The following is an 11,667-nucleotide window of genomic DNA, read 5'->3' as shown; positions in this document are numbered from 1 at the left end:
TTTTATTTCTATAGCAAATTTTGTCAACATTTTAGTTCTATAGAAACATTTCTTAAATGTTTTTCTAAAAAAAAAATGTCAAAATTTTATTTCTATAGGAAATTTTATCAAAATGTTATTTCTACAGAAAATTTTGACCATTTTATTCTTATAGCAAATTCTGTCAAAATTTCATTTCTATAGAAAATTTTGTCAAAATTTCTATAGAAAATTTTGCCACAATTTTATCGCTATAGAAAATTTTGTCAAAATTCTATTTCATTAAAAAAGTTGGCAAAATTTTATTCCTAGAGAAAATTTTTTCAAATTTTTATTTCAATAGAAAATTTTGTAAAAATTTTATTTCTATAGATTTTTTTTCAAACATTTACTTCTTTAGAAAATTTTGTCAACATTTTATTTCTATAGAAAATGTTGTCACAATTTTATCGCTATAGAAAATTTTGTCACAATTTTATCGCTATAGAATATTTTGTCAAAATTCTATTTCTTTAAAAAAGTTGGAAAAATTTTATTCCTAGAGAAAATTTTGTCAAAATTTTATTTCAATAGAAAATTTTGTAAAAATTTTATTTCTATAGATTTTTTTTTTCAAAAATTTACTTCTATAGAAAATGTTGTCAACATTTTATTTCTATAGAAAATTTTGTCACAATTTTATCGCTATAGAAAATTTTGTCAAATATTTATCGCTATAGAAAATTTTGTCAAAATTCTATTTCTTTAAAAAATGTTGTCAAAATTTCACTTCTTTAAAAAATGTTGTCAAAATTTTATTCCTAGAGAAAATTTTGTCAACATTTTATTTCTATAGCAAATTTTGCCAAAATTGTATCGCTATAGAAAATTTTGTCAAAATTCTATTTTTTAAAAAAATGTTGGCAAAATTTTATTCCTAGAGAAAATTTTGTCAAAATTTTATTTGAATAGAAAATTTTGTCAAAATTTTATTTCTATAGATTTTTTTCAAAAATGTACTTTTATAGAAAATTTTGTCAACATTTTATTTCTATAGAAAATTTTGTCAGAATTTTATCGCTATAGAAAATTTTGTCAAAATTTTATCGCTATGAAAATTTTGTCAAAATTCTATTTCTTTAAAAAATGTTGCCAAAATGTTATTCCTAGAGAAAATTTTGTTACAATTTTATTTCAATAGATTTTTTTTCCAAAAATTTACTTCTATAGAAAATTTTGTCAACATTTTATTTCTATATAAAAATTTTGTCACAATTGTATCACTATAGAAAATTTTGTCAAGTTTCTATTTCTTCAAAACATGTTGTCAAAATTTCATTGCTTAAAAAAATGTTGTCAAAATTTTATTCCTAGAGAAAATTTTGTCAAAATTTTATTTCTATAGAAAATGTTGTCAACATTTTATTTCTATAGAAATTTTCCTTAAATGTTTTTGTTTTTATAAAAAAAATTATAAAAATGTTATTTCTTTAGGAAATTTTATCAAAATGTTATTTCTACAGAAATAAAATTTTGTCAACATTTTATTTCTATAGAAAATTTTGTCAAAATTTAATTTCTTTAGATTTTTTTTTTCAAAATTTTATTTCTATAGAAAATTTTGTAAACATTTTATTGCTATAAAAACTTTTTGTCAAAATTTTATTTCTATAGAAAATCTCGTCAACATCTTACTTCTATAGAAAATTTTGTAAAATTTCTATTTCTATAGAAAATTTTTGTCAAAATTGTATATCTATAGAAAATTTTGTCAACATTTTATTTCTATAGAAACTTTTCTTAAATTTTTTTTTATAAAAAAATTTGTCAAAATTTTATTTCTATAGGAAATTTTATCAAAATGTTATTTCTATAGAAATAGAATTTTGTCAACAGTTTCTATAGAAAATTTTGACAAAAATTTTGTTAAAATTTTATTTGTATAGAAAATTTTAATTCCTTCCGCATACCAAATATTTGGTTGTTCTTGATCACTTTGAAAATATCTTCGTTTTTCATTACTCTAATTCATACTATCAACATTGAATGGAAATGCATGTTTATTTAGTAAATTTAGTTGTAATATTTACCTACTGTTTATTTTAGTTAGTTATTTTGTCTTGTGTCACATAACAAAACTTAAATGGCATCCTCTGTTGCAATTGCATTTTCCATTTGATGGTGAGTGGTTGACTTTCACTAATGCCACACTAAAAGAAAAACTGAATTACCACAATATGGAATTGAAGGCAACAAATTATTCGTTTATTTCTTGGTAACCATAAGAAACCTAACTATCCTTAAATATAATTTTTAATTTACCTTAAAAATTTTATTTCGTTGGAAACAAATATTTTTCCCGTGTACCAGTTGCATAAATTGAACAAAACTTTATGCAAAATATGCTAAAATTGTATACATTGTGAATTACACATACATACATGTGTGCATCCACAAAAGCTTCTCCAATAATTGTGGTAAATAAACAACATAATAATAAGAACAATATGCTTTTATATACGTTGGTATAATAAATAAAAATATAAATACATCTACCATAAACTAAATGTATGAATGAATATTGTATAATGGAGCTATGAGTATAATAATGCTTGGAATATGGTCACAGTGTCTATCTTTTTAAGTTTGAAAAAACAAAATATTTTAATTTATTATAATATGATAAAGATTTGATCCGAAAGCCATTTAAGTGACATTATTTGATTTGAATGTTAGAAATGGAAATTGAAAAAACTTCAAACATCCACATATTATACCAAGTTTGTCGATATGAAAATGGGTCCCAGAAAAATGAGCCCCAGCAATATGTGTCGGCACTTATCTGGTATTTGGGGTTCATTTTCCTAGAGCGGTATGAAAATGAGCCCCAAAACCCAAATGTAGGGTGATATTTCATAATGAATAATATCTCCATGAAAATGAGCCCAACAAAATGTATCGGCCCAAATCTAGTTTTTGGGGCTTATTTTTATAGGGCCCATATTTTACCAACTTTTGTACCTATTAGTTGGCGGTATGAAAATGAGCCCCAGTAGTATGAGCTCCAAAACCCGAATAAAACAGGGCCATAAATATGGGTAGACACTTCATAATGGTTATTAGCCCCATGAAACTGAACCCTAATAAAATGTAACTAAAGCATGAAAATGGACCCCAAAATAAAATTGGGGCTCCTGTTCTCTTTCGATTTAAAAGGCCGTGTGAAAATGAGTACGAATCTCTCTGAAATCGCCCACTTGGCCATGGGAAAAAGTCCTAGATCCCGTCCGAAGGCCAGGCACACAAAAACCAAATCTGATGCGATACACTTAAAAACTAAGCACAATACCAAAAAGAATTTTGGTTTTATTCATTAGAAATATTAGGGTTTATTTTCATAGTGCAAAAGGACCCCAGAAATATAAAGAAGTTACTACCCAAAATCAAAAATTGGTGTTGTTGTTTACTATATATTTTTTGGATCCTAATTTATTTAGATTTTGGGGCAAAGTTTCATTGGGCCCATATTCATAGCTCCATGTTTTACCTATTATTTGACGATGTGAAACTGAGCCCCACGAAAATGAGCCTCAAAAACTAAATATAGGTCGAAATTTCGCAACGAATTTTATCCCCATGAAAATGCACCCCAACTGAAACATCAAAATCGTGGGGTTCATATTCATAGCTTCTCATGAGATTCATTCTCATTGGAAATATTGGGGTTTATTTTCCTAAGGCAAACAGGAGCCAACAATGTAATTAAATTTCTCTCTAAACAACAGAAATATTTGGTATTATTTTTTTTTGTTCATGTAAATTTATGGGATTAATTTTGGTTGGAAATATTGGGGTTCATTTTCATAATGCAAACTGGCCCCAAACATAGAATGAAGTTTATCCGGAAACAAAATAAAAATTTTATGTTGTTTAGGGTCCTATACATGGACATGATTGGGTTCCTATTTCCATAGACATGTTTGGGGTCTCTGAAATCGCATAAGCCCACTTTGGATTCTAGCCATGGGAAAAAGTCCTAGATCCCGTCCGAAGGCCAGGCACACAAAAACCAAATCTGATGCGATACACTTAAAAACTAAGCACAATACCAAAAAGAATTTTGGTTTTATTCATTAGAAATATTAGGGTTTATTTTCATAGTGCAAAAGACCCCAGAAATATAAAAAAGTTACTACCCAAAATCAAAAATTGGTGTTCTTGTTTACTATATATAATATCTCCATGAAAATGAGCCCAACAAAATGTATCGGCCCAAATCTAGTTTTTGGGGCTTATTTTTATAGGGCCCATATTTTACCAACTTTTGTATCTATTAGTTGGCGGTATGAAAATGAGCCCCAAAACCCGAATAAAACATGGCCATAAATATGGGGAGACACTTCATAATAGATATTAGCCCCGTGAAAATGAACCCTAATAAAATGTAACTCAAGCATGAAAATGGACCCCAAAATAAAATTGGGTCTCCTGTTCTCTTTCGATTTAAAAGGCCGTGGGAAAATGAGTACGAATCTCTCTGAAATCGCATAAGCAATGAAATGAAGATAAAATGATTAGAGAGGCTAGTGACAATCCACATTACAAAAAAAAATCTCTATAAAACACTGATATAAATGTGTTAAATTTTTACTTTTTGTTACTTGTTGGCCCCCGTAGCCAATGCTATTTTTTCTCTAATATTATTCTTATAATTATATCAGTGCAAATATCGAAATAAAAAATAATAATTTGTATAATAAATTGTTCTGTTTTAATTAAGAACTTAGTGCAATTAAATGTTTAATTAGAACTTTTTCAAAATTCAATTAAAATTTTATTTGGCAAATGTTTGGTAATATTTTTTCATTTTGATTTTTCCTTATTTATTAATTCACTTTTCAAAATTTTGCACACTGTATCCTACGCCAATTTTGAAAACGATAAATCGTAAAGGGTAAAAACATCTTTCCACTGGTGCATTTATGCCTGAAATAAAGGAATAGCAAAAATACTATGGGAGAAATTTCAAAAATGTTCACACAACTATGAAACTATGTCCTCACATATTTGCAGACATATGGATATTTGATGATTGTGTTTGTTGCAAAATATTTTCACTCAGACAAACATGCACACATGTATTCACACACATATAGTTAATAAATTGTTATACCTTTGCGGTAAATGCCATTGACATATGAATAAGTTTTTATATTAGAGTAGATCGGTAAATCAATGAGCAAATCTCATATACTTCTTCACAAAAATTAAATCAAATTTAAATCCGCCCTTCACAGAGTATAGCTTTTTCCGTTGAATATTTCGAAATTGATCTTAAATTTTTATAGCATACTTTCAGGCTTTACAAAACACAAGAATTTGATTGAATCTGGATTATGGACTTATTATACCCTCCACCATAGGATGGGGGTATTCCGTTTGTAACACATCGAAATATTGTTCTAAGACCCCATGAAGTATATATATTCTGCGTCGTGGTGAAATTCTGAGTCGATCTGAGCATATCAGTCCGTCCGTCCGTCTGTTGAAATCACGCTAACGTCCGAAGCTATTGACTTGAAACTTGGCACAAGTAGTTGTTATTGATGTAGGTCGGATGGTATTGAAAATGGGCCATATCGGTCCACTTTTACGTATAGCCCCCATATAAACAGACCCAGAATTTGACTTGGAGACCCTCTAAGAGAAGCCAATTTCATCCGATCCGGCTGAAATTTGGTACATGGTGTTAGTATATGGTCTCTAACAACCATGCAAAAATTGGTCCGCATCGGTCCATAATTATATATAGCCCCCATATAAACCGATCCCCAGATTTGGCTTTCGGAGCCTCTTAGAGATGCAAATTTCATCCGATCCGGCTGAAAAGTGGTACATAAACCGATCCCCAGATTTGGCTTGCTGATATTTGGTACATGGTGTTAGTATATGGTCTCTAATGACCATGCAAAAATTGGTCCACATCGGTTAATAATTATATATAGCTCCCATATAAACCGATCACCAGATTTGAACTCCGAAGCCTCTTGGAAGACCAAAATTCATCTGATTCAGTTGATATTTGGTACGTGGTGGTAATATATGGCCTCAAACATCCATGCAAAAATTGGTCGAAATCGGTCCATAATTATATATAGCCCCCATATAAACCAATCCCCAGATTTGACCTCCGGAGCCCCTTGTAAGAGCACAATTCATCCGATTCGGTTGAAATTTGGTACGTGATGTTAGTATATGGTATCCAACAACCATGCAGGAATTGGTTCATATCAGTCCATAATTGTATATAGCCCCTATAAAAACCGATCCCCAGATTTGACCTCCGGTGCCTTTTGGAGCAGCAAAATTCATCCGATCTGGTTGAAATTTGGTACGTGATTGTAGTATATGATATTTAACAACCATGCCAAAAGTGGTCCATATCAGTCCATAATCATATATAGCCCCCAAATCAATCGATCCCGAGATTTTTCATCCGAGTCAGTTGAAATTTGGTACATTGTGCTAGTATATGGCCGGTAACAGCCATGCAAAAATTGGTCCATATCGGTTCTATAGAAAATTTTGTCAAAATTTTATTTCTATAGAAAATTTTGTCAAAATTTTATTTCTATAGAAAATTTTATCAAAATTTTATTTCAAAATTTTTCAACATTTTATTTGTATAGAAAATTTTGTCAAAATTTTATTTCTAGAGAAAACGTTGTCAAAATCTTATTTCTATAGAAAATTTAGTACGTATTTAAATTTTATATACGTATTTAATCGGCCTTTTTATACCCTCCACCATAGGATGGGGGATCTATTAACTTTGTCATTCCGTTTGTAACACATCGAAATATTGCTGTAAGACCCCATAAAGTATATATTCGTGGTCGTGGTGAAATTCTTAGTCGATCTAAGCATGTCCGTCCGTCTGTTGAAATCACGCTAACTTCCGAACGAAACAAGCTATCGACTTCAAACTTGGCACAAATAGTTGTTATTGATGTAGGTCAGATGGTATTGCAAATGGGCCATATCGGTCCACTTTTACGTATAGCCCCCATAAAAACGGACTCCCATATTTGGCTTGCGGAGCCTATAAGAGTAGCATATTTCTTCCGATCCGGCTGAAATTTGGTACGTGGTGTTAATATATGGCCTCAAACACCCATGCCAAAATTGGTCGAAATCGGTCCATAATTATATATAGCCCCCATATAAACCAATCCCCAGATTTGACCTCCGGTGCCTTTTGGAGAAGCAAAATTCATCCGATCTGGTTGAAATTTGGTACGTGATTGTAGTATAAAGGGTGATACGGTCAAAATTTGGTCAAGGGAAAACGCGTGTAAATCGGTGAAATCGTTTATTTAAAAAATCAAATTAAATTTCTTTTTCAAGTTCAATTAGTATAAAATTCAGAAAAACTATTCAGTTAGGCTTTCGTTTTTCCAAATCCGAATTGACGGGCCTCACGCTTGACACCAGCTATCAGATTTTGTACAGCCACCTTGTCCACCTTCTTCGCCGCAGAAAGCCAGTTTGCCTTAGATTTTCGCGAGCAAAATTTTGATACGCTGCTCTTCTTGCTTGGACGGCATTTTGACAACTGAAGAGTGAATTTCAAAATCAAAATAAGAGCAATATTCTACACACACACCTTCAAAATGAGGGGTGTTCAGGTTTTTTAAATGCAAAATTGAAAGAAATACGTGAAGTTTATATTGACCAAATTTTGACCGTATCACCCTTTATGATATTTAACAACCATGCCAAAAGTGGTCCATATTAGTCCATAATCATATATAGCCCCCATATAAACCGATCCCGAGATTTGTCTATAGTTATATATAGCCCTCAGATAAATCGATCCCCAATCACACAAAAATTGGTCCATTCAAGTTCATAATTGTATATAGCCCCCATATAAGCGACCCCCATATTTCAATTCAGTCTCCCAACGTACCGTACAAAAATCCATATCCATTCGTAATTATTTGTAGACTTACCTAAACATACCTTTTTTGTCTAATACTCACACTTTAGAAAACGATGTTAAGAAGTTTTAAGATACCACAACCCAAGTAATTCGATTGTGGATGACAGTCTTTCGTAGAAGTTTCTACGCAATCCATGGTGGAGGGTACATAAGATTCGGCCTGGTCGAACTTACGGCCGTATATACTTGTTTTGGGAGCCACCGTATGGACTACATAGATCAAAATTTCCGTAGTTAAACTAACGCTAAATTTAACCTATTTTTATGGTAAAAAATTATTTGTTTGTAGTTAAATTTTATTACTTTTTGCGAAATTTTCCGTTTTTTTTAAGTAGGTTAGGTTAGGTTAGGTTAGGTGGCAGCCCGATGTATCAGGCTCACTTACACTATTCAGTCCATTGGTGAACTTCTCTCTTATCACTGAGTGCTGTCCGATTCCATGTTCAGCTCAATGACAAGCGACCTCCGTTTTATAGCCAATCCGAACGGCGTTCATCATTGCAGTGAAACCACTTAGAGAAGCTTTGAAAGCCTCAGAAATGTCACCAGCATTTCTGAGGTGGGATAATCCACCGCTGAAAAACTTTTTGGTTTTCGGTCGAAGCAGGAATCGAACCCACGACCTTGTGTGCAAGGCGGGTATGTTAACCATTGCACCACGATGGCTCCTTTGTTAGGTATGTCTCAAATATTTTATGAACTAAACGTGAGTATAAAATTCGATGACCGTACACATAAGTTCAATATGAACTAAAGCAAATGACAATTTTCGTACGATTCCCAAAAATAGTAAGAATGAACTACTGTATGGTTAAAATGGTCATGATTTGTCGCCAATGATTTTCTTCTTAACTTTTAGTTAATATTTTCTTCTATAAGACGGTGTAATTTCGTGAACTGTAGTTAAAAAGTACAACAGGGCATTACATTTTCCTAGTTTTGACAACGCTTTGGGGAAACCTAAAACTGTGTAGAAAAATTTAGTTCAACTTTCGTACGAGTTAGTTTTTTCTTCCTATAGAACAGTTTCCTTTTTTTCGGTGTAGCTTACAATTTAGAAGACGGTGTTAAGATGTCTTAAGATACCTTGCCATCGGCAAGTGTTACCGCAACCCAAGTAATTCGATTATGGATGACAGTCTTTAGTTGTAGTTTCTATGCAATCCATGGTGGAGGCTACATAAGATTCGGCCTGGCCGAACTTACGGCCGTATATACTTGTTTTCAATATTTTATTTCAGAGACATTTTTTACTTGAAACATAGCCTAATTTCAACTTGTAGTTGAGTCTGAATTTGGAAACTTAAGTTGTTGTTAACACGCATTTTGATAGCACATGAAGGCAAAAAAAAGGAATAAATTAAAATTTGTTTACTATTATCAAATACGCAAAAATCAAAATTAAGAAAGAATTTTGTCTTTATTGAATTCTCAAGCTCGGAATCAATACCAAAATCATTAGTGTAAAGATAAAATCTATGGAACCTGGTATGTTTTTTTCAGTGCATAATTTGTGGCCTATTTTTATACCCTCCATCATAGGATGGGGGTATATTAACTTTGTCATTCCGTTTGTAACACATCGAAATATTGCTCTAAGACCCCATAAAGTATATATATTCTGGGACGTGGTGGAATTCTGAGTCGATCTAAGCATGTCCGTCCGTCCGTCCGTCCGTCCGTCCGTCCGTCTGTTGAAATCACGCTAACTTCCGAACGAAACAAGCTATCGACTTGAAACTTTGCACAAGTAGTTGTTATCGATGTAGGTCGGATGGTATTGAAAATGGGCCATATCGGTCCACTTTTACGTATAGCCCCCATATAAAGGGACCCTCAGATTTGGCTTGTGGAGCCTCTAACAGAAGCATATTTCATCCGATCCGGCTGAAATTTGGTACATGGTGTTTGTATATGGTCTCTAACAACCATGCAAAAATTGGTCCACATCGGTCCATAATTATATATAGCCCCCATAAAAACCGATCCCCAGATTTGGCTTGCGGAGCCTAAAAGAGAAGCAAATTTCATCCGATCCGCCTGAAATTTGGTACATGGTGTTGGTATATGGTCTCTAATAATATCACAAAAATTGGTTCACATCGGTCCATAATTATATATAGCCCCCATATAAACCGATCCTCAGATTTGGCTTGCGGAGCCTCAAAGAGAAGCAAATTTCATCCGATCCTGCTGAAATTTGGTACATGATGTTGGTATATGGTCTCTAACAACCATGCAAAAATTGGTCCACATCGGTCCATAATTATATATAGACCCCATATAAACCGATCTCCAGATTTGGCTTGCGAAGCCTCAAAGAGAAGCAAAGTGCATCCGATCCGGCTGAAATTTGGTACATGGTATTGGTATATGGTCTCTAGCAACCGTGCAAAAATTGGTCCACATCGGTCCATAATTATATATAGCGCCCATATAAACCGATCCCCAGATTTTGCTTGCGGTGCCTCAAAGAGAAACAAATTTCATCCGATCCACCTGAAATTTGGTACATGATGTTGGTATATGGTCTCGAACAACCATGCAAAAATTGGTCCACATCGGTTCATAATTATATATAGCCCCCATATAAACCGATCCCCAGATTTGGCTTGCGAAGTCTCCAAGAGAAGCAAATTTCTTCCAATCTGGTTGTAATTTGGAACATGGTGTTAGTATATGATCTTTAACAACCGTGCCACAATTGGTCCATATCGGTCCATAATTATATATAGCCCCCATATAAAACGTTCTCCAGATTTGAAAATTTTGTCAAATTTTTATTTCTAGAGAAAATTTTGTTAAAATTTTATACGGTTCATAATAAAATGTACAAATCCGTGAGAGATTTCTGAAATTGTGGACTGTATTATTGTTGACACTTCGATTTACAATTTTTTATTTCTATAGAAAATTTTGTCAAAATTTTATTTCTATAGAAAATTTTTTTCAAATTTTATTCGGTTCATAATCATGGTTGCCACTCGAGCCAAAAATAATCTACCAAGATTTTATTTCTATAGGAAATTTTGTCAAAAGTTTATTTCTATAGAAATTTTTGCTAAAATTTTATTTCTGTAGAAATTTTTGTCAAAATTTTCTTTCTATAGAAAATTTTGCCAAAATTTTTATTTCTATAGAAAATTTTGTGAAAATTTTATTTCTATAGAAAATTTTGTTAAAATTTTATTTCTGTAGAAAATTTTGTCAAAATTTTATGTCTACTTTGTCAAACTGAATTATATACGTATTGGATCGATCTTTTTTGATTTAATATATACCACGTATGGACTTACATACAATTTAGAATATGGTGTTAGGAGGTTTTAATATACCTTGCCATCGGCAAGCGTTACCGCAACTTAAGTAATTCGATTGTGGATGGCAGTGTTTAGAAGAAGTTTCTACGCAATCCATGATGGAGGGTACATAAGCTTCGGCCTGGCCGAACTTACGGCCGTATATACTTGTTTTTTTGTTACGCTGTCTTTTAAGAAAGTATAAATAAATATTTCAGTAGAGAAATTTTAAATAAATTGTCCATTTTCACAAAAAAATAAAAAAAAATAATAATTAATCGTACTTAAAATATACATGTAATAATAACAATAATTTATGGTTCAATTAAATTTTAGGAAATTTTATGATATACTATGTAGGCTTAGTATCGAAAACAAAGCCGATTTAAATTATTAAAGGTGAAA

Source organism: Haematobia irritans, chromosome 3, assembly GCF_050003625.1.
Source record: "Haematobia irritans isolate KBUSLIRL chromosome 3, ASM5000362v1, whole genome shotgun sequence".
Classification (NCBI taxonomy): Eukaryota; Metazoa; Arthropoda; class Insecta; order Diptera; family Muscidae; genus Haematobia; species Haematobia irritans.
The sequence above is the reverse complement of the archived record's forward strand: the minus strand, read 5'-3'. Positions refer to the sequence as shown.